This window comes from Balaenoptera borealis (assembly GCF_965194805.1).
Source record: "Balaenoptera borealis genome assembly, chromosome: 12".
Taxonomy (NCBI): Eukaryota; Metazoa; Chordata; class Mammalia; order Artiodactyla; family Balaenopteridae; genus Balaenoptera; species Balaenoptera borealis.
Window position 1 is genome coordinate 57,009,094 of NC_138869.1, and position 27,655 is coordinate 57,036,748.

The window sequence follows — 27,655 nt, forward strand, 5'->3', positions numbered from 1 at the left end:
ATTGCGCTGAAGTACAGCCTGGGTATTGGGATTTTGAAGAGCTCCCCAGATGATGGTAATAGGCAGCAAAATTTGAGAACTATGGCCTTAAGAGTCTTCCCTTCCCACATTCCCCACCCCACTTCTCGCCCTGTTCCTCCCCCAAAAAAGCAAGTAGGGGAGTCAGTACTGAAGATCCTACTCTGTTAGGATGGTGAATTCCAAGAAAGCAGTTTTCCTGCTTTGTACAATTTGCTGTAGGCTTAAGGATGGTAAACAGCTCCAGGCAAAAATACAGCCCTAAAGATTCGACTTAAACTTTTACAAGAATTGATTTGGAGACTGTATGCCTGTCCAACTCTCTACCCCTTCCCTCTCCAGAGCCGTACCCCTAGGTGTCAGCCTGGCGTTCTCTCCAAGCCACTGCTTGAGGGCAGGGGAAGGGGGAATAAGTATTAGGCTTCCAAACACCTCCGTGTCCACAACACAGGAGAGAGTTTTTCTTTTCTTTCTTTTTTTTTTAAGTGGGCTGCTCAGTTTATGCTTTGCCCTGCTCTGAGCAGCTGAACTGAAAAGCACTCCAGAGTCCATCAAGCGGGGCAGACAGCATGGGAGGGAAATAATGGAAAACCATGGCAGAACAATTGTCCTTTTATACAAGGTGACCTTCGCTGGGGGAGGGGACTCTTTTGTTTTATTATTCTCCAAATTAGCCTCACAGGAAAGGGTCTGTGCTCTCCCCCGAATGCCCATCACCCCAATCCTGGGCTTTCTTTGTCACCTTTCAATCTCCCCAACTCCGTAGTTTTTCTTTTCTTGGGAAAGAATCACGTTTCCTTAAAAGGGTTGAGGCAGATGTTGAAACTCAAAACCAAAGAACTTAAATCTGTAGGATTTCAGGAGCACCAGTGACCGATAAAATACGGCAGAGTAGAGACAAAACTGCACGAACAGGGAACTGGGTCATCTCCCCAATACCTGGCTCCAAGAAGCAGCCACCTGGAACTATGAAAATATGCCACGGTTCCTTAGATCTTCCTGAACCAGGTCTTGAAGTCGAAGGGTAACTTCCAGTGTGACAGGATGGGTTTGTTGGACTTTGAGTTTGCCTCTCCAACATCAATCGTACCCCTCCATCATTGTAGGGTTGCCAAGGTGGGAGAATGAGCCTGACCCCACCCCCAGCCCCTTGGCTGGTCCCTGATTGGTTCAAGGCAGTCAGGGTACTCCTACCTCTGCACCCTGATTGGTTGGAAGAGAAGTCTATCTCAATACTGTGAGGGGAAGCTGGATTGAGGAACAAGCCTACACGAGGGAGGAACACTGAGCTGAAAAGCAGAGATGCACCCCTCAACGTGGCCCTGAGGAGTCAGCGCATATGCAGCCCAGCGTCCTCATCCCTGGGTCGGGAGAAATCTGCGGCGTGTGTTCCACCTCACTTCTGAGAGCTTCCCGAGGGACTAAGCTTAGGTGCCCAGAGTCTGGAACTGACTTAACAATGCCCCCTTTTTTGGCCGCCTTCCCTTCCCCTTATCACTTCCCAGCGCTTTTCTCGTGTTCCCTTCAGATCCCAGAATAAGCTACTTGTACTCAAATCCTCATCTCATGTCTGCTTCTGGGGGAAATCTAAGCTAAGACAGTTTTGTTCAAGTCGAACTTTTAGAACAAATAGGTAGCTTTCTCTTTGTGGATGCTGTGGTGCTTTTTGGTCCTCTGCCTGGATTGATTGCCCCTTCTCCCTGGTCTCTGCTAGACAAACTCCTACTCGTGCTTCAAGACCCAATTCAGACGTGTCCTTCTCTGTGGGTTCTTCCTAGAAGACTTAGTCATGGCCTCCCTCGTGCCATCACTGGACTGTGAACGACCCCCCACTGTTGGAATGACCTTATTGGAGATGGGTATTTACCTGACAGTCTTTCTTCCAAACCGAGTCAAGCTCCTCTTCCCCAGGGACTTGCACAGAAGGTGGCACACAGCTGTCATTCAATAAATATTTGTTGAGTCCATGTGTGAATCCCTGACATGATAATATGGTGGTTGTTCTACATCACTAAGTTTTGGGATGGTTTGCTACATAGTAGTAGCTAACCAGAACAGCCATGATTAACTTTTTTACCTTGTGCATGCTACTTAAACTTTCAGATCGCTTACCTGAAAAATGGGGATGATAATAGTCGTACATACTGTCTAGCTGGGTTTTTGTGAGTGTAAGTTAAGGGATTTGTGCCTGGCACGTAGTAATTGCCCAAGGAATACTTTCACTAGAGTTCTTACTGGCAGGGCCAAGCACTGAACTTGTGATCTTAAAGAGATGTTTAATAACCAACACAGCTGGCTTTCCAACAGGGTCCTTTTAAGCAGTTTCAGTTCTGAGACTAATTCCTCTCCCAGAGGTTTAGTTCTTCACCTGCCACAGGTGGTGTTTTTTTGGGCTTTGGGAGGCAGGGGCTTGTGGCAGATGGGTACCCATTCCCCAACCCTTTCCCTGGCCTCACCCAAGGCCCAGAGGGCTCACTTTAACTGCCAGTAGGGGAAACAGGCTTCCCAATTCCCTTAATCCCTGATTCTCACAACATTCTGCTGCCATCGTACAGAAGATGAAGCAGTCAGCCTGTGCTAGCCTTGCAAGGGCCTCCCCTCCCCTCCCTCCAATCTCCTGCTGAGGCTCCTGAGTGGCTAAAGAGAGCAGCCTCCAGGGCAGGCTGGTACCAGAGCAGGATGGGAAAGGGTAGAGAGGAGAGCTACAGGGGCAAACAGAAGTCCTCCAGCTCAGCATCGGTGTCTTGATTGAATTTTCAGGGGGAAAACCATAAAGGCTCAAAAAAGATTAAATCACTTTCCCAAGGATACAAGGAAATGGATGGCGCTCCCTGGAGGGATGGCCTAGTTATTCTCCTTATAACTATGTCTTTGAATGCAAGTTCCTTGATAATATCAGAGCAAGATTTTTAAAATTGTTTTGGTGGTGGAGGGAATGGGATGCAACCTAAATATATTTGAATCTTCTTTTAAATCATATTTATGTCAATTAGGTTGCTTCTTTGTTTTGTTTTTTTGCCACACAGCAAGGCTTGTGGGATCTTAGTTCCCCAACCAGGGATTGAACCTGTGGCCTTGGCAGTGAAAGCGTGCAGCGCTAACCACTGGACTGCCGGGGAATTCCCCAATATCAGGTAGTCTCCTTGGGAAAATGTTTCTCTCACTGGGCTGGGTCTAGGGCTGGGCTGAGAGCAGGGTGACAGTGATTAAGGTAACTCCCTCGAACCCTGGAAATCACTGGTTTTGAATGGAAAGGCACCCAACATTTTTCCCACTTTTCCAAGTAGGTTTACAGTGTGACTTCAACTTCGTTCTTCCTTTTCTCATATGTTTCAACTAAGTCTGGGTTCTAATAAAGACTAAACTGAGACATGTTGGTCTCCCTTGCTAGTGAGCAGTCATTATTTGCGGTAGCTAAGGACTGCATACCGTAGGCAAATGCCAGAGGCTTGGAACTACTTCAGGCATGAATGAAAGCCGGCCTGTTTTTAACTATTGCTGGTCCCTGGATCTCCCTGAGCCTTATCTGGGAGGCAGGAGTGTAGCCAGAAGCACAGATCCTGAAGCCAGAACACCCAGGTCTGCCATTTCTAGCTGTGTGACCGTTGGCAACTAACTTAACCTCTCTGTGCCTTGGATTACTTATATATATATAAGGAATATATTCAGTCATATATATAATATATATATATGACTGAATCACTTTGCTGTTCGCTTGAAATACTATAAATCAACTATACGTCAATAAAGAAAAACAATACCTGACCCTCTGGAGTTGACATTCTAACACTGTTGGTCGTGGACATCAAAGGTAGACTTACCATGAAGATCAAGGCTACAGGCCCCTCAACTGCACAGGCCCTTCCAAAGGCTCTATGGGGGCCCTTATCAATGCCTTTTCATTTCTTGCCTAATTTTGTACTCATAATTGTGTATTCTCTTTCTTCAAGAGGGCCCTCAAAACTGCAGAAGCCTGAGTCTGCAAACCCCACAAAACCTGAGTCTGCCTTCTTTTATTTCTTTTTTTAAAAATATTTATTTATTTATTTGGCTGCACTGGGTCTTAGTTGCAGTACACAGGATCTTCATTGCTGCGTGTGGGATCTTCGTTGTGGCACGTGGGATCTTTAGGTGTGGCATGTGGGATCTTTTAGTTGAGGCATGCAGGATCTTTAGTTGTGGCATGTGGGATCTACTTCCCTGACCAGGGATCGAACCGGGGCCCCCTGCATTGGGAGCACGGAGTCTTAGCCACTGGACCACCAGGGAAGTCCCAAGTCTGCCTTCTTACTGTTTATTACTAGTAAAAATGATTATTTGGGTGATAATAATCATTATCATTTGTTGGGAAATGAGGCAATGTTGTCGGTGACTTCTGAGGTCTTATGTTATTACTCTGAATATTTATTCCTTTAAGTATCCCAAAGAAGGCCATCCCTGGTGGACTCACAGGCCAGGTGCAGAGCCTTGTGGATCCAAACAGGAATTAGAGCACCTCTTCCTTTGTCACCTCCCCCATCCCCTCTGGCACACTATGCCATCTAGTTAAGTGGGAAAGCTGTCAAAAAAGAAAATTGTTTGCATCAGCTGCTCCACCTGATTCGTTCCCTTAAGGCTGTGGACTGGGCATGGACTCTTTTGGTGAGAGGGGGGCTTGGAGACCATAGGGCTCCAAACCCTCATTTCACACACACAAGAGCAACCCAGGGTGCTCAAAACTAGGACCTGGATTCAATACTCTTCCCTATAGCGGCCTGGATCCAGCATCCAGAGAGGGGACAACGCATATTTGTCAAAATATCCTGTAACAAGTATTCAGGTGTTTTTTTCACAATGTACCTACTGCTCAGGTATCTGCAATACACATGCAAATATAATTTCTAACCTGCCCCCAGGGAGTGGCCTCTTTGGATGGCAAACAAGACTTTGCTCCCTTTAAATGCCTCTGTACACAGAGTGTGTGCAGCCCACCTCACCCCACGCAGCTGACTTGGGAAAACAAACATATTTGTCAATAGGCACAGCCGTTAAAGACCCATGCAGGAATTTTATTTTACAGGTTCTAAGTACCTCTAGAAAAATTTTTGCCTTTTGGACTGGGAATATCTAAGGAAGTAGATTTTAAATAATTGGTTTCATATCAGTTATCTTGTGCTATTTATTGCCATTCTGAAAAAAACCGTATAAAATAGAATTGCCTGTCATGTAGATTCTGGGGGGAATTACATGCAAAATTAATTTACTCTTTAAGCCAGACAGCGTATATAATTATCTGCTGTGGCTAGGATTGCAGTTTTAAAGAGTGCTGGGAATAGCAATGGGTGAAAAAGGAAAGATTTGGATAGGAGCTTTCAAATAATTATTCCATTAGAGCTGGTTTATTAACTTTGGTATTAAATTAATATATCAATGGCATACTCGTTCCAGGAACAAATTTTCTTTAACCTTCTCCATGTATCCAAATGCCCACAGAACTTTCAAAAATTATGCTGGGCAATTTTGCTTTTAAAAATGCCTTGAGGGACTTCCCTCGTGGCGCAATGGTTAAGAATCCGCCTGCCAATGCAGGAGACACGGGTTCGAGCCCTGGTCCAGGAAGATCCCACATGCCGCGGAGCAACTAAGCCCATGTGCCACAACTACTGAGCCTGAGCTCTAGCACCCATGAGCCACAACCAACGAGCCCATGTGCCACAACTACTGAAGCCCACGGGCCTAGAGCCCGTGCTCCGCAGCAAGAGAACGCACCGCAATGAGAAGCCTCAGCACAGCAACAAAGACCCAACACAGCCAAAAAAAAAAAAAGCCTTTTAGGGACTTTGCTGGTAGTCCAGTGGTTAGGACTCCTCGCTTCCACTGCAGGGGGCATGGGTTCCATCCCTGGTCGGGGAGCTAAGATCCCACATGCCCTGTGGTGAGGCAAAAAAACCCACTGCCTTTTATACAATGGTCTTTTGAATAAAAGTTCGGGGCTTCCCTGGTGGCACAGTGGTTAAGAATCCGCCTGCCAATGCAGGGGACATAGGTTTGAGCCCTGGTCTGGGAAGATTCCACATGGCGCGGAGCAACTAAGCCTGTGCGCCACAACTACTGAGCCTGTGCTCTAGAGCCCAAGAGCCACAACTACTGAGCCTGCATGCTGCAACTACTGAAGCCCGCGTGCCTATAGCCTGTGCTCCTCAACAAGAGGAGCCACCGCAATGAGAAACCCGCGCACCGCAACGAAGAATAGCTTCTGCTCGCCACAACTAGAGAAAGCCCACGGGCAGCAACGAAGACCCAATGCAGCCAAGGATAGATAAGTAAATTTATTAAAAAAAAAAAAAGATCTTCCCAAGTTAAATAACTTAATTGCACATGATTTTTCAAAGCATAGCTTTAAAGTACTAGGGGATCTGAAATGGATGGTAATTTTTATTTCAGTTGTTTTGTTTTTTCAGCCCATGTGAGTTTACGTATCTTGTCTGTCTCATAGTAATATTGGTTGGCCAAAAAGTTCGTTCGTTTTCCCTGTAAGATGGCTCTAGTAGCATTTAGTTGTCTTTAACTTCATTCTAAACAATTTTGTTAGATTGTATTGTGACAGCTGTCATATTAGCGTGCATTTAGAAAAAAACTTATCAAAATTGGTGAATTTTTGTGTAGCCATTTTAATACTGAAGACAGAAGAAAAAAAGCAACATTTTTGGCATATTATGCTTTATTATTTCAAGAAAGGTAAAAACGCAACTGAAACGCAAAAAAAGATTTGTGCAGTGTATGGAGAAGGTGCTATGACTGATCGAACATGTCAGAAGTGGTTTGCGAAGTTTCGTGCTGGAGATTTCTCGCTGGACGATGCTCCAGGGTCAGGTAGACCAGTTGAAATTGATCAAATCAGTTGGATTTGATCAATCCAATTTGATAGCGATCAAATCGAGACATTCATTGAGAACAATCAACGTTATACCACACGACCGACATACTCAAAATATTCAAATCAATGGCTGAAAATCATTTGCACCAGCTTGGTTATGTGAATCGCTTTGATGTTTGGGTTCCACGTAAGTTAAGCGAATAGAGCCTCCTTGACCGTATTTCCGCATGCGATTCTCTACTGAAATGTAACAAAAACGTTCTGTTTTTAAAACAAATTGTGACGGGTGATGAAAAGTGGATACTATACAACAACGTGGAATGGAAGAGATCATGGGGCAAGCGAAATGAACACCAACGACCACACCAAAGGCCAGTCTTCATCCAAAGAAGGTGATGTTGTGTATATGGTGGGATTGGAAGCTCTAGTATGAGCTCCTTCCAGAAAACCAAATGATTAATTCTAACAAGTACTGCTCCAAATTAGACCAACTGAAAGCAGCACTCGACAAAAAGCGACAACAGAAAACGCATAATCTTCCATCAGGATAATGCAAGACCACATGTTTCTTTGATGACCAGGCAAAAACTGTTACAGCTTGGCTGGGAAGTTCTGATTCATACGCCTTAGGCAGCAGACATTGCACCTTCAGATTTCCATTTATTTCAGTCTTTACAAAATTCTCTCACTGGAAAAAATTTCAATTCCCTGGAAGACTGTAAAAGGCAACTGGAAGAGTTCTTTGCTCAAAAAGATAAAAAGTTTTGGGACGATGGAGCTATGAAGTTGCCTGAAAAATGGCAGAAGGTAGTGGAACAAAACAATGAATACGTTGTTCAATAAGTTTCTTGGAGAAAATGAAAATTGTGTCTTTTATTTATTTTTTTTAATTTTTTTTAATTTTTTTGTGTCTTTTATTTTTACTTAAAAACCAAAGGGGGACTTCTCTGGTGGTGTAGTGGCTAAGACTCTGCGCTCCCAATGAAGGGGGCCTGGGTTCGATCCCTGGTTGGGGAACTAGATCCCAAATGCATGCTGCAACTAAGAGTTCGCATGCCGCAGCTAAACAGTCTGCGTACTGCAACTAAAGATCCTGCGTGCTACAACAAAGACCCAGCGCAGCCAAAATAAATAAATAAATATATTTTTTTAAACCGAAGGAACTTTCTGGCCAACCCAATAGTATCTTCTCTGGGAGTTCCCCAGTGGCCTGGTGGTTAGGATTCTGGGCTTTCACTGCTTCGGCCCGGGTTCAATCCCTGGTCGGGGAACTGAGATCTCACAAGCTGCGCAGCCAAAAAAAAAGAGAAAAAAGTGTCTTCTCTGACTCTCAAAACTGTCCCACCTTGAGGATAACTTACCTGGTCACCCTAATGCTACTGCAGGTCATGCTGGGTAAAGATGTCTCCCTACAAAGACTATCAGTTGTTTACTGAATGATTAACCACAAGTTACCAAAGGACCTATATTTCCTACTAGGGTAGATGGACTAAGCCCAGTGTTAATGATTTCATTCTATTTACTGAATTGTGCTGGAGCCCATTAGCTAACCAGCAATTGGCCATTAGCATGCTGGGAAAAGAAAAAAATAAATGATAGAGTTACAACAATATACCAGGCAGAGGAAAACAAAGGAGATGAACATGAGCAAAAGCCAGGGAGTGTTCCAAATACAGAAATGACCCCAGAACCTGTTTTTCGTTTTAATTGAAGTATAGTTGATTTACAATGTTGTGTTAGTTTCTGGTGTACAGCAAAGTGATTCATATATGAGTGTATATATATATGTATGTACGTATGTGTTTATATATGTATATATAGATATATAGATATACAGATATATTCTTTTCCATTATGGTCTATTACAGAATACTGAATATAGTTCCCTGTGCTATACTGTAGGACCTTGTTATCTCAGAATCTTTTTATTTAACAAGATCTACTACTGAAAAACCAAAGTTTATAATAACCTATCTAGGAAGAGAATCTGAAAAAGAATGAATATATGTATAACTGAATCACTTTGCTGTACACCTGAAACTAACACAACATTGTAAATCAAGTATACTCCAATATAAAATAAAAATTAAATAAAAAGGAAAAAGAAAAAAATTAAAATAAAAAGTATATCTGGACGTTAAAAAACAACAACAACAAAAACCAATGTGTGGAAAAAATGGAATCTACCATGCAGTCAAAAATTATTAAGGGGACTTCCCTGGCGGTCCAGGGGTTGGGACTCTGTGCTTCCAATGCAGAGGGAGCGGGTTCGATCCCTGGTCTGGGAACTAAGATCCCACATGCAGCGAGGCCAAAAAAAAAAAATTATTAAGATCTTTCAATATTTATAGTAATATCACAGCTGGAAAGATAAAATTATTTATAGTGTATGACTTAGCTGTGACTGGAGAATGATATATTTTGCTCCTGAAAAAATAAAAATGATGTTTTATGAAATTTTAATAACTATCTAATCCTTTATGAAAAAATCTAGAACGTTTGGGGAAATGCATGCAAAAAGTCAGTTTTAATTCAGTAGTTCATATTTATTTATCAGAGTAGTAGAAATAGTTTTGATGTATAAATTTATTCCCATGCTGAAATTATTCCTAAAACATAAATTTCAGAACCACTAAAAATGGAAAAAGGTTTCCCTCTGACAATGAGGAATATTCAGGAACATTTTCACTGGATGATTTGAGTCTTGTAGCTGTTTAAGGAAAAGTCTGCTCTGAGCATGTTTCCTTCCCCAAATTATTAAAGCAATAAAAATTCATTGTATAATATTCCATCAGTAAAGAAATGCCAGAAATGAAAATTACTTCCTCCCTATGCCACTCTCCAGAAGTAACTATCATTTTTGCTTTCAATTGAAGTGGGATTTTTTTTAAAAGAAATTTTTTTTTTTTTTTTGTCTGCGTTGGGTCTTCATTGCTGAGCACGGGCTTTCTCTAGTTGTAGCGAACCAGGGCTACTCTTCGTTTCTGTGTGGGCTTCTCATGGCGGTGGCTTCTCTTGTTGTTGAGCACAAGCTCTAGGCACGCGGGCTTCAGTAGTTGGGGCACATGGGCCCCGTAGTTGTGGCTCACAGGCTCTAGAGCACAGGCTCAGTAGTTGCGGCGCATGGGCTTAGCTGCATGTGGGATCTTCCCAGACCAGGGATCGAACCCGTGTCCCCTGCATTGGCAGGCGGATTCTTAACCACTGTGCCACCAGGGAAGTCCCTAAAAAGAAATCTTTAAAGCTTAGAATAAATATGCTTTGTGAACAAAAAAGTGAAGAAAATTAATAATATCAATGCAAAGATACTTTTTCCAGGGGGCAATTTCTCTTTACTTGTTAATGGTGTAAAAATCAATTTCCAATCATAAAGCCAAGATATAATGATCCAAAATATCACTTTTTTTTGAAATTTTTATTTTGAAATGATAAAAGTCTTGTTATGGACTGAATATTTTTCTCCCTAAAATTCAAATGTTGAAGCCCTAACCCCAGTGTGATGGCATTAGGAGGTAAGTTAGGTCATGAGAGTGGAAACTTCATAAATGGGATTACTGGCCTTAAAAGAATAGGCCAGACAGCTGGCTTCCTGTCTTTCTGCTACGTGAGGATACAACCCAGAGGCCTCTGACCAGACCCCGACCACGCCAGCACCCTGATCCCAGACTTCCAGCCTCCAGAACTGTAAGAAATAAATTCCTGCTGTTTATAAGCCACCCAGTCTCTGGTACTTTGTTATTGTAGCCCGAACTGACTAAGAAAAGTCTCAAAAGAAGTTACAAAAATAGTACAGAGGTCCCAGGTATCCTTCACCCAGCTTCCCCTAATGGTTACTTCTGACATGACTATGGTATACTATCCAAACCAGGAAACTGACAAGATCATTTCTTTTTGAAACACCACGTGTTTGGGGGAAAATCCTGCCATAAATATGATAAGAGACCAGTTGGATTCTTTATAGTCAAATAAGATTATTCTCCAAGGTATCTATACAGTAGAAGGACCTAGTAACAACTATTATTATTATTTGTAACCTGACATCAAGTCACAGGCCTGGATGGATGTCAATACAGAATATTTAGTGGGCTTTGATGGACTACATATTGGTTTAAATGCTATGCCATCCTGGTTTAAATAAGCTGAATTTAAAGTAACAAAGGATATTGATGGAATGAATACATTTATACTTAATGGTAATGAGATTGGAAATACATTTTTCTTCTTTTTTTTTATTGGAGAATAGTTGCTTTACAATGTTGTGTTAGTTTCTGCTGTACAGCAAAGTGAATCAGCCACACGCATATATATGTCCCCTCTTCCCTGGATTTCCTTCCCATTTACCTCACCACACAGCACTGAATAGAATTCCCTATGCTATACAGTAGGTTCTCATTAGTTATCTATTTTATGCATAATAGTGTATCTATGTCAATCTCAATCTCCTAATTCGGCCCCCCACTTTCCCCCTTGGTATCCATACGTTTGTTCTCTACATCTGTGTCTCTATTTCTGCTTCACAAATAAGTTCATCTGTACCATTTTTCTTGATCCCACGTATATGTATTAATATACGATATTTGTTTTTCTCTTTCTGACTTATTTCACTTTGTATGATAGTCTCTAGGTCCATCCACATCTCTGCAAATGGCACAATTTAGTTCTTTTTTATGGCTGAGTAATATTCCATTGTATATATGTACCAGTACCACATCTTCTTTATCCATTCCTCTGTTGATGGACATTTAGGTTGCTTCCATGTCCTGGATATTGTAAATAGTGCTTCAGTGAACACTGGGGTGCATGTATTTTTTTGAATTATAGTTTTCTCTGGGTGTATGCCCGGGAGTGGGATTGTTGGATCATATGGCTCTGTTCTTAGTTTTTTAAGGAAACTCCATACTGTTCTCCATAATGGTTGTACCAATTTACATTCCCACCAACAGTGCAAGAGGGTTCCCTTTTCTCCACACCCTTTCCATCATTTATTGTTTGTAGATTTTTTGATGATGGGAAATACGTTTTTCTTTAAAGTACTATTTATTTAATTTTTAAAAATATTTATTTATTTATTTGTTTGTTTGGCTGCGCCAGGTCTTAGCTGCAGCACGCAGGATCTTCATTGCCATGTGCGGGATTTTTAGTTGGTGGCATGAGAACTCAGTTGCGGCAGGCATGTGGGATCTAGTTCCCTGACCAGGGATTGAACCCGGGGCCCCTGCATTGGGAGCGTGGACTCTTAGCCGCTGGACCACCAGCAAAATCCCTAAAGTACTATTTAAATACAACATTGCTTCAAATGGAAATCAGCAGCTGTGCACAACCACAGAACTTATGGCACTGATATTTCAGTTGTAACAGAAAAGCCTGTCTCCCAGGCCACACTTAACATTAGTTCCTCAAAAGCACGGTTTTAATTTATTTTGGAAACACCTACATTTGGTGCATCCTTCACTCTTGAGATTGCATTTAGCAAAATCCAAGAAAACAGATAATAAAGTAATGTGGGTATTACCACTGTACAGTTTTATAGTTATCAAGCAGGTGGTTTGGGGCTTGGAAAACGTAATGACAGTATATTTTTATAGGCCAGAACTACTGAACAGAGGAACATAGAAGGTCAAAGGACTTTTCAAGATAAAAAAAAAAAATCTATTTATTCAAGAAATACTTGCTGAAGATCACCTGGTAGGCAGGCACAGGCCCGGGCACTGGGTACACAATGCTGGAATAGTCTTTTTTTTTCTTTTTCACATTTTGACACCTCAGAAATAGAGAGGCAATTAATGGTGTCCTAAAATCACTGTTGGCCGTATGGCAATTGTGGTGTAGTCATCTCTGCCTACAAATTGGTGAATTTAGCTATAGTTCCTGTTTGTGATACTGGTTAACTGCTACCCTTCAATGGTTTGGTCAACAAATCATTTAAGAAGCATTTGAAGAAGGAATATGAGTCCTAGTTGTATGAAAATCTTCCATCGACCGTTCCAGTAGCATCTTGAAAGCACAAAATCAAAACTTGCAAAATGGGCATCAGGTCATTGGAAAAAAATTCTAGAGACAATAGTGGAGTACTTTCTAAAGAGATCCTGAATATATGCCATTCTTGATGTCTTAGAGGATAATATCATGTTGGAAAACATTTACACAAAGACTCTGGATTGAAAAGTGGTTCAGAAGAATAAGACTACAAATGTGAATTTTATTACTCACATATATATTATATCTACATACATGGTATATATGTGTGTAATATGTAGCATATCACACACATGATATATAAGATACATATATATGAATCAACAAATATATTTTCCTTCTACATAAATGCAAGAGGGATATATGATCAAATATATGTTTAAATAAGCTTATTAAAAAGGCCAAAGAAATCCAATAGGAAAGGGACATTTTTTCAACAAATGGTGCTGGAACAATGGCTATCTATTAAAAAAAATAAAAAATAAAGAATACTGACCCCAACTTACACTATATACAAGTTATTTTGACAGCTTAAGGCTGTGGATATATGGTGTAAAATTGTTTCAACTTTTTTGTATGGTTGAAAATTTTCAAGATAAAATAAGTCTAAAAGAGCTCTATCAATCAATATAAAATAAAAATTCTAAGTGGTAAGGAGTCATTGTCTCCTAGTTTAATTGACAGGGTGTTTTTTTTTTCCTTTCTTAATTGTACACAAGATAATGATGTATCTTAAAGTTGACAGAATTTCAGATTTGAAGAAATACAGTGGTTCCTAGGATGGAGGAAAATACAGTCCTCTTTCACCCTTTGGGACATGAATCTGAGACTGGGAGGTGTTAAGTGCTATAACAGGGTAGTGTGAATGCACCCCTAAAGTAACCCTTACAGTTTAGAGCTTTGCAGTTTGTATTGGGCGTCCACATTATAATTGCAATGAATTATAATTCACTGTAATTTCTTAACCATCTTGCAGGTAGGTACACGATTAGCCCAGTGTTCACTGGTCAACGAATGAATGAATGAACACATAAAAAAACTAGGGCCCACATCATTAAAAAGTCTACAAATAACAAATGCTGGAGCGGGTGTGGAGAAAAGGGAACCCTCTTACACTGTTGGTGGGAATGTAAATTGGTGCAGCCACTATGGAAAAAAGTATGGAGTTTCCTCAAAAAACTGAAAATAGAATTACCGTATGATCCAGCAATCCCACTCCTGAACATATACCCAGACAAAACTATAATTCAAAAAGATACATGCACTCCTATGTTCATAGCAGCACTATTTACAATAGCCAAGACATGGAAGCAACCTAAATGTCCCTCAACAGATGAATGGATAAAGAAGATGTGGTACATATACACAATGGAATATCACTCAGCCATAAAACAGAATAAAATAATGCCATTTGCAGCAGCATGGATGGACCTAGAGATTATCATATTAAATGAAGTAAGTCAGATAAAGACAAATATCATATGATATCACTTATATGTGGAATCTAAAATTCAATACAAATCAACATATCTACAAAACAGAAACAGAATCACAGACATAGAGATCAGACTTCTGGTTGCCAAGGGGGAGGAGGGAGGGAGAGGGATTGAGTGGGAGTTTGGAGTTAGCAGATGCAAACTATTATACATAGGATGGATAAACAACAAGGTCCTACTGTATAGCACAGGGAACTATATTCCATAACCTGTGACAAACCATAATGGAAAAGAATATGAAAAAGAATAGATATATTTGTATAACTGAGTCACTTTGCTGTACAGAAGAAACCAAACACAACATTGCAAATCAACTATACTTCAATAAAATTTAAAAAAAGAAAAAAAATTTAAAAAGAAAGAAAAGAAAGAAACCAGGGTGCAGAAGAATTAAGTATCTTAACCTAAGATAATCCAACAAGTAAGGGTTCTAAGACTTGGTTCTTCTGACACCTCTTCCTGCTAAACCATTTATCTTTGATTGGGTTCCCTAAAAGCAGAGCCTGAGCTGAGGATGTCCTGTGCATGATTTATTGAGGTTGTTATCTCAGGAAAAACCTGTAAGGGATGAAGGGAGGCAGGATAGGGCCAGGGATTGAAGCTCTGTGGAGACAGGAGTTCAGCCAAAGTCCAACCTCAGCCTGCTCACAGGAACCCTGGAGAGGGAGTGTCCCACCTTGGGGTGGGGGGCTGGGCTTGTTTACTCCTACATCAGCCTGTTCATGGCTTGGCAGGCCCCACCTTCTTATGTAGGGGGTAGGCATCTTTGAGCAAAGTGGCTCTGAGCCAAAACTCAATTGCAGCTAGAGAATGGGGGCGCCAGCCAGGGAAAGGGGGCCTGGGCAGAGCAACACAGCCTCCCCTCTACCAGTGGGAAGAATGTTCTCTTTAAGAATCGAAGAGAATATACAATGGAATACTACTCAGCCATAAAAAAGAACGAGATTTTGCTATTTGCAGCAACATAAATGGACTTGGAGGGCATTATGCTAAGTGAAATAAGTCAGATGGAGAAAGACAAATACCGTATGATATCACTTATATGTGGAAACTAAGAAATACAACAAACTAGGGACTTCCTTGGTGGCACGGTGGTTAAGAATCCGCCTGCCAATGCAGGGGACACGGGTTTGAGCCCTGGTCCAGGAAGATCCCACATGCCGCGGAGCAACTAAGCCCATGTGCCACAACTACTGAGCCTCAGCTCTAGAGCCCACGAGCCACAACTACTGAGCCCGCGTGCCACAACTACTGAAGCCCGCGTGCCTAGAGCCAGTGTTCTGCAACAAGAGAAGCCACCGCAATGAGAAGCTCGTGCCGCAACAAAGAGTAGCCCCTGCTCGCCGCAACCAGAGAAAGCCCTCGCACAGAAACGAGGACCCAACACAGCCAAAAATAAATAAATAAATAAATAAATAAATAAAATACAACAAATTAAAAAAAAAAATTGTATTAAAAAAAAAGACTCAAGAGGAGAGGAGGCCTGATTTAGCCCACGCTGTTTACCCTCAGCTTTATGCTTTGGTCACGAGGAGTAAAGAAATGAGGCTGGGCCTGCCAGTTCTGCTTTATGAGTGACAGCTCCACAGGGCGCCAGCTCTCCCCACGCTGCCTCCTCCCCCTCCTCCCTCCCCTTCTCCCCTCTTTCCCCCCCTTCTCTCCTCCCCCTCCTTCTCTTCTTCCTCTTCTCTTCCTTCTCCTTCTTCTTTTTAAATTACCGAGTGACCAAGAGCCAAGCACAACAACTAAAGGAGGTGCTCAGTATAAATATTATCCCCTAGTTGGTGTGCCAGCATTCCACATCCCCTTGGATTTCTTTACCACTTCCCTTCACACAAGCTCTCTAGCTGAGTCTCTTTGGTGTCTTTGTCCTAACACAGACCTCAGGCTGCCGGGAGCTGGCTTACAAACGCCTGGCAGTTTACAGACCTTCCCCAGGAGCCCTTAATCCCTGTGGCCCTGAGTCAAAGGGACCGTCCCACCATCTAGTTCCGCCGTGGGTTTCTTCTGGGAACACTTCCCGATACATAACTTTCACATGAATCCTAGTCTCAAAGTCTGTTTCTGGGAAATTCAACCTAAGACATTCCTTTTTACCACTCAGGAAAACTGAGATGTAAGTAAGTTGCCCAAGCAAAAAAAAAAAAAAAAAAAAAAAAAAAATTGATTAACACTGAGATGGCTCTCTTCTGGTTCTCAAATCCACAGACCAACCATTCTATTCAATATGGCTTTGTGAATCAAGGTCCTCATTAACGTCCAGGTCTCTCTGCAGGACAGCTCTGCACAAAATGCTGCTAGGAAGGGCCAACCATGCCAAGCCGCCCACCTCTTTATCCACCAGCCCAGGGTTCATTGAAGTTAGTTCTTAGAGAGTAGACTCTGCTGTCCTCAACTTTGCTCCCCTCCTCCTGTAGAACCCAGCAAATTTTCCAATATCCAGATATCAAGGACCAATGCCTGGCAATGATAAACTTTTCATTGTACCATAATGAAAAGGAGGGAAAAATGTCAATGTGGTAAATTTTGTATGACAGCAAATATATTCAATTTAAAGGACTCTTCTTTACTCTGAGATGGTGTCCTTCCAACATTTTTAATGTTGAAATATCCTTTCTTATATAAGATAATAGTAAAAGTAGATAGCAGTTGACTTTTTTAAAGTGGTCTAATGTAACAATATTAAAGTTGGCAACTCTGTCATAATAGATTTTTTTAAGGTAATGGTGGGTGGGTTGAGGGGCAATTTTATTCCTCTTGAAATCCAGTAGTCCAGAAGTTACAGTCTTGGGGGTGTACCGGGCCCTGAGGGTGTCAGGAAATTTTCTTATTTCAGTAGAACCCTTCCTTAATCATGACTACCAGTGTTAACCAGGATTCTCTTGATAGCAAGTGACAGAAATCCAATGATCTTAGATTAAAGAGGCTTTTGCAAGGCTCTCATTACTTCAAGAAGGTGCTGGTAGGCCTCACAGACAATGGAACTAAGCACTCAAAAACCACTGTGACTAGGAGTTTGGGATTAATATATACAAACTACTAAATATAAAATAGGTAAACAACAAGGACCTACTGTATAGCACAGGGAACTCTACTCAATATCTCGTAATAACCTATGATGGAAAAGAATCTGAAAAAATACATATACATATGTATAACTGAATCACTTTGCTGTACACCTGAAACTAACACAACATTGTAAATTAACTATACTCCAATAAAAATTTTTAAAAAACCTCACTGACTCTCCATGTTCCCAAGTATAACAATTGTGTATTTTTTTAATTAATTAATTAATTAGTTTATTTTTGGCTGTGTTGGGACTCCGTTGTTGCACGCGGGCTTTCTCTGAAAGAGAAAGCTCTCTGTGGCGAGCGGGGGCTACTCTTCGTTACGGTGTGCAGGCTGCTCATTGTGGTGTCTTCTCTTGTTACAGAGTACGGGCTCTAGGTGCACAGGCTTCAGTAGTTGTGGCACGCAGGCTCAGTAGTTGTGGCTCGTGGGCTCTAGAGCGCAGGCTCAGTAGTTTTGGCGCACGGGCTTAGTTGCTCTGCGGCATGTGGGATCTTCCCAGACCAGGGCTCAAATCTGTGTCCCCTGCATTGGCAGGCGGATTCTTAACCACTGAGCCACCAGGGAAGCCCAACAATTGTGTATTGTTACATAACAAACCACTTCAAAAATCAGTAGATTAAAACAGCAATAGTCACTTATTACGCTCATGAATCTGCAATGGACAGGGTTTGGCAGAGAAGGGAAGGCTCATCTCTGCTCCATGCGGTGTCAGCTGGAGGCCTCACTTAAGGGCTACTTCTAAGGTAGCGCGATCATGTTGGCAAATTGGTGCTGTTAACTGGGTGATCACCTGCGCTGAGGGCTCCAGGTGCAGGTCTCTCCATGTGACTACTGCTAGCATGAGAGCTGGATTCTAAGGGCAAGCGCCAGAGGGCGAGCCAGGGGGAAGCTGTATTGCCTCCTATGAGCTGGCCTCTTAGTCAAATGGTACCCCTCTGCCCTCCCTATCAGGGGAGGGCAGTCACGAAGCCCCATACTGCTTCAAGGGTTGGGGATAAACTTCTCCTCTTGACGGGGAGTGGCCAGGTTCTGGAAAAGCGTGTTGCATGAGAAATACGACCGTGGCCACCTTCTGGAAACACCGTTGGCCGCATCTAGCATTGTCTTCATTCTCTCCAGTGGATTTCTCCCAGGTATGGAGGGCATGGCCATCTGTGATTCTCAGGCTCCTATCTTCAGCTCCTTCATCTGAGAGGGATGCCCTCTTGCCTTTGGCCCAGATTGGGGTAGATCTTCATACCAATTACAGCGGGAAGAGATTGAATAATGTGATTGGCTTATTTGGGGTTAGGGGTTTACCAATCACTGTGGCCTACGGGGTGAGATCTGAAAGAAGATGGCCCTAAGCATGGGACCAGGGGCAGGATAGGGGCAAAACACAGAGCCAGCAGAGGGGGGAAGTACTATCATGAGCAGACAGGTCAATAGCTGTCCACCACAGGGCTTGCTCATAAAGGCTGCTCTTCCCCTCCCCCATGGGGTGACAAGGAATGCGGCCAGGGCCCTGATAAATGGGATCTCTGGTTACAACACCAAGAGAGGAATTGTATTACTTTATAGACCCAATTCTGACAATATAACTACAGGTTTGGGTGGAAGCTGTGGAGATTTACGTTTAAAGAAGCAAACCCAGCAGGCTTAGCAATAAATGGAATTCATTTCTTTCTGGAAGTTTCTGCCCCCGAGGAGGTGTGACGTTTCAACCTATATGCTCCTGATGGCTGCAAGCAACTCACATACGTTTCTCAAAACAACTTCTTTGGTTGAACACTTCAGCTTTTGAACGCCAACTTTGGCCCCCAAAACGCAAGAAGCCACTTGAGATCCTCTGAATAAAATCGAGATTTTGGGGTAGTCAAGACCTTCTACCATCTGGCTCCAGCTAAAAAAAAACAAGCCTCCATTTCCACTACCAGTGTAAACTGTAACAGATAGAATTTAAAATAACTTTTTAGGGGGACTTCCCTGTAGGTCCAGTGCTTAAAACTTCGCCTTCCAATGCAGGGGGTGCAGGTAAGATCCCTGGTCAGGGAGCTAAGATCCCACATGCCTCGCGGCCAAAAAACCAAAAACATAAAACAGAAGCAATATTGTAACAAATTCAATAAAGACTTAAAAGATGGTCCACATCAAAAAAAACTTTAAAAATAAAATATCGTTTTAGGGAATTCCCTGGCAGTCTAGCAATTAGGACTCCATGCTTTCACTGCCGAGGGCCTGGGTTCGATCCCTAATTGGGGAACTAAGATTCCATAAGCCACGTGGTGCGGCCAGAAAAAACAAAACATGTTTTAAATACTTTTCAGTATTTTTATTTGTCACCTTTGCTAGTTTCCTAGGTGGTGGATTATGGACCCTTTTTGTTTTCTTCTTCATCTTTTTCTGTATTTGAGGAAACCTAATCAACATTACTTTGGGGGAAACAAAATTCTTCCCTCAGTAGAGGGGTCCTCTCAAACCTGTCAGGCGCTGCTGGAGCTCTTCCGTGGGGGAGAGTGCACTGCGTGAAAGGCTGTGCATCTTCCATCACCCGACTGTTATCCCTGTGAGATGATCACAGCAGCCCCCAACCTGCCTCTCTCATGCCCAGGAGCGCAGTTCTGGGCTCTGGACCAAGATGCATCATCCTCAACCACCTTCCCACCCCTGCCCCCTGGGTATTTGAAGATCCTTATCCAGGTCATCCCACACCTCAGCCTAAGCTTTGTCGCCAAGTTAATCAGATTCAGGATGGTGGACGGGAAACGCCACCTGCCATTCTGGTCAACAACGAATGTTGCCCACCATCAAGCCATCAGCCATTGCAGCACCCCCGACGGTACAAAGTCCAATTTACCTTCATTTACAAGTGTCAAAAAGAATAACTTTCAAAAATGTGTAAGGTCAACTAAGGCATCTGCTAAACCATTTTGCTGGTCATTTTGAAGCTGGACAACTCAGGAAGAGTCTATTTTTGTGCTTATTGTTGTGAGCGGCAGGAATCAACAGGAGAGCAAACCCCATGAGTGAGATCAGATCATCTCGGACAATGGGTTGTGGAGCCACTGCCCCAAAGCTGCTGGGTGAGTCTGAGAGTTAGGGTCTCCTCCACCCCCCCACTGGAGCAGCCCAGGTGCTTCTAGGAGCTTCACAGAGCAGAGGTCAGAGGCAGATCAGGGGGCCTGGGAACCTGCCAGCCTCTGATTTGTGTGGGGTAACGGTCAATGAGGTAAGACAAGGAAATAGAAATGGTTTCTGCTTGTGCTGACTCAGGCCAGGCCCTTGGGCTGGAGTGTGTGTGCCTCTGTGTGTGTGTGTGTGTTTCTGTGTATGTCTGTGTGTGTGTGTGTGTGTGTGTGTGTGTATGTGAGCGTGTGTGTGTGTGTGTGAGCATGTGTGTGTGTGAGCATATGTTTTCCTGACCAGCACAGACCTATCTCTGCTCAGTGTTGGATTGTTAAAACTTCTGAAACCAAATATTGCTTCTCATCTTGCTGTTTATAGAGACTGACAGATTTCTTTTATTATGTAAGTTTAAAACCCTTTATGCCTCCTAAGAAGTTTATGGACCCCTAACCCACTGCTGTGTGAGGGAGCCGGTCTGGTTTAGACACCTGAGAAAGCAAGCAGTCTGGAAATACTTAGAGAAATTAGATTTGCCAATATGTACCCATAGCCCAGCATTCCTCACTCCTGGGGATATGCCCAGAGAAACTCATTCCTGAGTTCGTGAGGACACATATAGAAGAACATTTATTGCAGCATCCTATGTGTGACAGAGGGCTATGTCTGCCCATCACTGGGGAGTAGAAAAGCAAACTGTTGAAGAGTGGCAGACCATGGAATTCCTGGACCAGCCAGCATCAATGAACTAAAGATACATACAATAATATGGACAGATCTTGCAAATATGATGTTGAACGATAAAAATTTAAAAATAGAGGGAGAGGGGACTGCCCTGGTGGTCCAGTGGCTAAGATTCTGCGCTCCCAATGCAGGGGGCCTGGGTTTGATCCCTGGTCAGGGAACTAGATCCCACATGCCGCAACTAAGAGTTTGCATGTTGCAACTAAAGATTCCGCGTGCTGCAACTAAAGATGCTGCAACTGAAAGATCCCGCATGCTGCAACAAAGATCCCACGTGCTGCAACTAAGACCTGACGCAGCCAAATAAATAAATAAATAAATAAATAAATAAATATTTTTTTAAAAATAGGGACTTCCCTGGTGGTCCAGTGGTTAAGAATCCGCCTTCCAGTGCAGGGGATATGGATTCAATCCCTGGTCGGGGAACTAAGATCCCACATGCCACGGGGCAACTAAGCCCATGCGCCACAACTATAGAGTCCGTGCACTGCAACTACTGAGCCTGCACTCTCTGGAGCTCGCGCGCCACAACTAGAGAGAAGCCTGCACTCCGCAACTAGAGAAGCCTGCGTGTCACAATGAAGATCCCGTGTGCGGCAACTAAGACCCAACACAGCCAAATAAAAAAAATAATAAATAAATAAATAAATAAATATATATATATATATATATATAATAGAGAGAGATCTAAAACAGTACTTCTCAACATACAGATGGCCAACAAGCACATGAAAAGATGCTCATCATCGCTAATTATTAGAGAAATGCAAATCAAAACTACAATGAGGTACCACCTCACACCAGTCAGGATGGACATCATTAAAAAGTCTACAAATAACAAATGCTGGAGAGGGTGTGGAGAAAAGGGAACACTCCTACACTGTTGGTGGGAATGTAAATTGGTGTAGTCACTATGGCGAACAGTATGGAGGTTTCTCAAAAAACTAAAAACAGCTACCATATGATCCGGCAATCCCACTCCTGGGCATATATCCAGACAAAACTATAATTCGAAAAGTTAATGCACCCTAATGTTCATAACAGCACTATTTATAATAGCCAAAATGTGGAAGCAACCTAAATGTCCATTGACAGATGAATGGATAAAGAAGATGTGGTACAGGGACTTCCTTGGCGGTCCAGTGGTTAAGACTTCACGCTTCCAATGCAGGGGGCAGCGTTCAACCCCTGGTCAAGGAACTAAGATCCCACATGCCATGCAGCGCAGCCAAAATATTAAAAAAAAAAAAAAGATGTGGAATCTCAGCCCCACACAGACCCACAGAATCAGAGTGTCTGGGGTGGGGCCCAGGAATCTGTGTTTTCTCCAGGTGATTCTTATGCAGCTGAAGTTGAATTACCATTTACACGCATTTCAAATACATACATACGTTAAACAATTCTCTGTATTTTCCCAAAGTAGGTTCATATCCAAAGAAATCTACACATTACAGTAAGTGCTCATGGGGAGAAGCATGGAACTGAGGTGAAGGAGGAAATCCAATGAAATAAATATAAAAGTGAGGCCCGGCCCGCTCTTTTTTTTTTTTTTTTAATAAATTTATTTATTTATTTATATTTATTTTTGGCTGTGTTGGGTCTTCGTTTCTGTGCAAGGGCTTTCTCTAGTTGCAACGAGCGGGGGCCACTCTTCATCGCGGTGCACGGGCCTCTCACTGTCGCGGCCTCTCCTGTTGCTGAGCACAGGCTCCAGACGCGCAGGCTCAGTAGTTGTGGCTCACGGACTCAGTTGCTCCGCGGCATGTGGGATCTTCCCAGACCAGGGCTCGAACCCGTGTCTCCTGCATTGGCAGGCAGATTCTCAACCACTGCGCCACCAGGGAAGCCCCCGGCCCGCTCTTGATGATAGTAAGTGATAAACTGAATGAGTAACTTAATTCTGCAAAATCCTAAAAGTAAACTGGAGAGGCACTGCAGACACAGGGAAATCTTTTTTTGTTTTTCTTTGCCCTGTGTGTTAAGTGCACTGACTGCTCCAGCCAGCAGAGGTATACACTGTGAAGTGTTCACACCTGTGCATGAATAGAAGCTCGGTTCCTCCTACTCCCATTAAGCAATTTTTTTTTTTTTGGCTGCGTTGGGTCTTCGTTGCTGTGCATGGGCTTTCTCTAGTTGTGGTGAGCGGGGGCTACTCTTCCTTGTGGTGCGTGGGCTTCTCATTGTGGTGGCTTCTCTTGTTGTGGAGCATGAGCTCTAGGTGCCTGGGCTTCAGTAGTTTCAACATGCAGGCCCTAGAGCGCTCGGGCTTCAGTAGTTGCGGCGCAGAGGTTCAGTAGTTGTGGCTCGGGGGCTCAAGAGCACAGGCTCAGTAGTTGTGGTACACGGGTTTAGTTGCTCTACGGCATGTGGTATCTTCCTGGGCCAGGGAATGAACCTGTGTCCCCTGCATTGGCAGGTGGATTCTCAACCACTGCGCCACCAGGGAAGTCCCTAAGCAAATATTTAAATATATCAGTTTGAGGGAATGCCAAAGTATTAGCCTGTCCAAAACGTCCACATATTTTATTCCGGCCCTGAGAGGATTACCTTATTTTAAGAGGCCTGTCAAACAGGTGAGAGGCTATAGTTGGAAGAAAAAACACACTGTCTCCAGGAACAAGTTAGCCCGCAGATCCCATAGGACGTGGCCAGAAAATCAGGTCCAAGGAGCCCTTGTCCCACCCAGCAGGGGAGCTGAATGACCACAAAGAAACAAACTTCTCTCCTGTTATTTTTTTTCCTCTTTTGTTTGAGAATCTTACTTCTGACTGTTGGGAAAAGCAGAGCAGTTGTTTCCTTGGCTGAGCCCTTAAGCATTAGGTTATTTAGGTGCCAAAGGACCTGATAGATGTAGTGGTGAACAGGTTGGCACTGTGCAGACCAGGAGCCCTGTTTATCTGGATGCCCCCTCAGTCGTGGAGGGGCTGAGTGGCCGGCTGGGATGGTTTATGGTATCAGGTCCCCAGGCTGGGAGTGGAGAAGGCTGGATTTATCCTGGGAATGCAAGGTTGGCAACAACTGAAAATCCATCAATGTAATATACCACAAAAATAGAATCAAGGGGAAAAAGCCACTCCTACTGTATAGCACAGGGAATTATATTCAATATCCTGTGATAAACCATAATGGAAAGAATATGAAAAAGAATGTATATATATGTATAACTGAGTCACTTTGATGTATAGTAGAAATTAACACAACATTGTAATTCAACTCTACTTCAATAAAATATAAATTTTAAAAAAGGGAAAAAAGCCACATGATCATCTCAACAGACACAGAAAATGCATTTGACAAACTTCAACACTTTTTCATGATAAAAACACTCAACAAACTAGGACTAGAAGAGAACCTCCTAAACTCGAAAAAAACAAAACAAAACAAACCTAAACTCAACTAAACTAAGCTCACATCAACTAATCTAACATCATACTCAATGGCAGAAGACGGAATGTTTTCTTCCTAAGACCAGGAACAAAATAAGAATGTCTGCCTTCACCATTTCTATTCAACGTTCAACAATTTGACAAGTCTACTAGGCAAGAAAGTGAAATAAAAGGCATCCAGATAGGAAAGGAAGACATAAACTGTGTCATCTATTTGCAGATGACATGATCTTATATATAGATAATCATAAAGGACCCACTAAAAATTATTAGAACTAATAAACAAGTTCACCAAGGTTGCAGGATACAAAGTCAGTATACAGACCTTGTTTTATTGCACTTTACTACACTTCGCAGATACTGAGTTTTTTATAAATTAAAGGTTCGTGGCAACTCTGCATCAAGCAAGTCTAGTGGCGCCATTCTTCCAACAGCATTTGCTTACTTCATGTCTCTGTGTCACATTTTGGTAATTCTCACAATATTTCAAACCCTACGCCTACAAAAAGATTACAACTGACTAAAGACTCGGAAGATGGTTAGCATTTTTTAGCAATAAAGTATTTTTTAATTAAGGTATGTACATTTTTAAAGACATAATGTTATTGTACTATACTGTATTTAATACAGTATAGTGTAAACATAACTCTTATATGCCCTGGGAAACCAAAAAATGCATGTGACTCAATACTGCGATGTTTGCTTTACTGTGGTGTCTGGAACTGAACCCACAATATCTCTAACATATACCTGTACAAAAATCAATTATATTTATATACACTAGCAATGAACAATATGAAAATGAGATTGAGAAAAATTCGATTTATAATACCATCAAAAAGCATAAAATACTTAGGAATAATTTAACATGAGAAGCACAAGACTAGTACACTCAAACTATAAAACACTAAAAGAAATTAATGAAGACCTAAGTAGATGGAAAGATATCCCATGACTGTGGATTGGAGGATATATTGTTAAAATGGCATACTCCCCAAACTGATCTACAGATCAATGCAGTCTCTATCAAAATCCCAGCTGGCTTTTTTGAAGAAATTGACAAGCTTACCTTTAAAATCATATGGAAATTCAAGGGACCCAGAATAACCAAAACAATCTTGAAAAGGAGGAACTAAGCTGGAGGACTCACACTTCCCTATTTCAAAACTTAATATAAAGCTACAGTCTTCAAGTCAGTGTGATACTGGTGTAAGAATAGACATATAGGCCAATGGAATAGAATTGAGAGTCCAGAAAGAAACCCATACATCTATGGTCAATTCATTTTTGACAAGAGTGCCAACACTATTTAATGGGGCAAGAAGTCTCTTTCATAAATGGTGCTGGGATAACTGGATAGCCACATGCAAAAGAATGAAGTTGGCCCCTACCTCACGCCATATATAAAAGTTAACTCAAAATGGATCAGAAACCAAATATAAGAGCTAAAACTATAAAACTCTTAAACAAACACATAGGTTTAAATCTTCACACATATACACACTACTATATATAAAAGAGATAATCAACAAGGACCTACTGTATAGCACAGGGAACTCTATTCAATATTCTGTAATAACCTATATGGGAAAAGAATCTGAAAAAGAATGGATAAATGTATATGCATAACTGAATCACTTAGCTATACACCTGAAACTAACACAACATTGTTAATCAACTATACTCCCATATAAAATAAAATTTAAATTTAAAAATAGAATAAAATAAAAGTACTCTGTTCAATACTGTAAAAAAAAAATCTTCAAGACCTTGGATTAGGCCATAGTTTCTTAGATAGGACATGCAAAAGCGACCAAAGAAAAAGTAAATAGGACTTCATCAAAATTAAAAATCTTTGTGCTTTAAGGACACAGTCAAGAAAATGAAAAGAAAACCCCTGAATGGGAGAAATATTTGCAAATCATGTATTTGACAAGAGGCTTGTATCTAGAATATATAAGGAACTCTTACAACTCAATAATAAAAAGACAATCCAATTTAAAGATGAGCATAGGATGTGAATATCAGTTTCTCTAGGAAGATATACAAATGGGCAATAAGCACATGAAAAGATGCTCAACATCATTAGTCATCAGGGAAATGCAAATCAAAACCACAATGAGATACCACTTCACACCCACTAGGATGGCTATAATCAAAAAAGCAGAAAATAACAGGTGTTGGCAAGGATGTGGAAGATTTGGAACCTTTGTGCACTATTGGTGGGCACTTAAAATGGTACAGCTACTGTAAAAAATAGTACGGCAGTTTCTCAAAATGTTAAACATAAAGTTACCATATGACCCAGCAATTCCACTCTGAGGTGTATATGCAAGAAAACTAAAAACATATGTCCACACAAAAACCACACATGAATGTTCATAACAGCATTATTCGTAATAGCCAAAAAGTAGAAACAGGGACTTCCCTGGTGGTCCAGTGGGTAAGACTCCACGTTCCCAATGCAGGGGGCCTGGGTTCGATCCCTGGTTGGGGAGTTAGATCTCTCATGCATGCCGCAACTAAGAGCCCGCATGCCGCAACTAAGAGCCCGCATGCCACAACCAGGAGCCCGCAGGCTGCAACTAAGAAGTCCGCATGCCGCAACTAAGAAGTCTGCATGCCGCAACTAAGGCCTAGAGCAGCCAAAATAAACAAATAAATAAATTTTTTTTTTTTGAAGTGGAAACTTGCAAAAAAAAAAAACAAAATTGGAAACAACCCAAATGTCCATCAACTGATGAATGTGGTATATCCATACAATGGAATATTATCCAGCCATAAAAAGAAATGAAGTACTGATACCTGCTACAACATGAATGAACCTTAAAAACAATTACGTTAAACGAAATAAACCAGATACAAAAGACCACATAGTGTAGCATTCCATTTATATGAAATGTCCAGAACAGGCAAATCCATAGAGATGGAGAGTAGATACAAGTGGTTGCCAGCAGCTGGGAGAAGGGGAGAGCGGGGAGGGATTGCTAATGAGTTTCCAT

The 27,655-nt window shown here is 42.0% G+C and overlaps 1 protein-coding gene across 1 annotated transcript in view; it reads right to left on the bottom strand.

The window, feature by feature from the left end:
• Positions 1 to 27,655, bottom strand: part of GPD1L (glycerol-3-phosphate dehydrogenase 1 like) — a 112,625-nt gene that overhangs the window by 9,087 nt on the left and 75,883 nt on the right. The gene's annotated exons all lie outside the window — the stretch shown is intronic.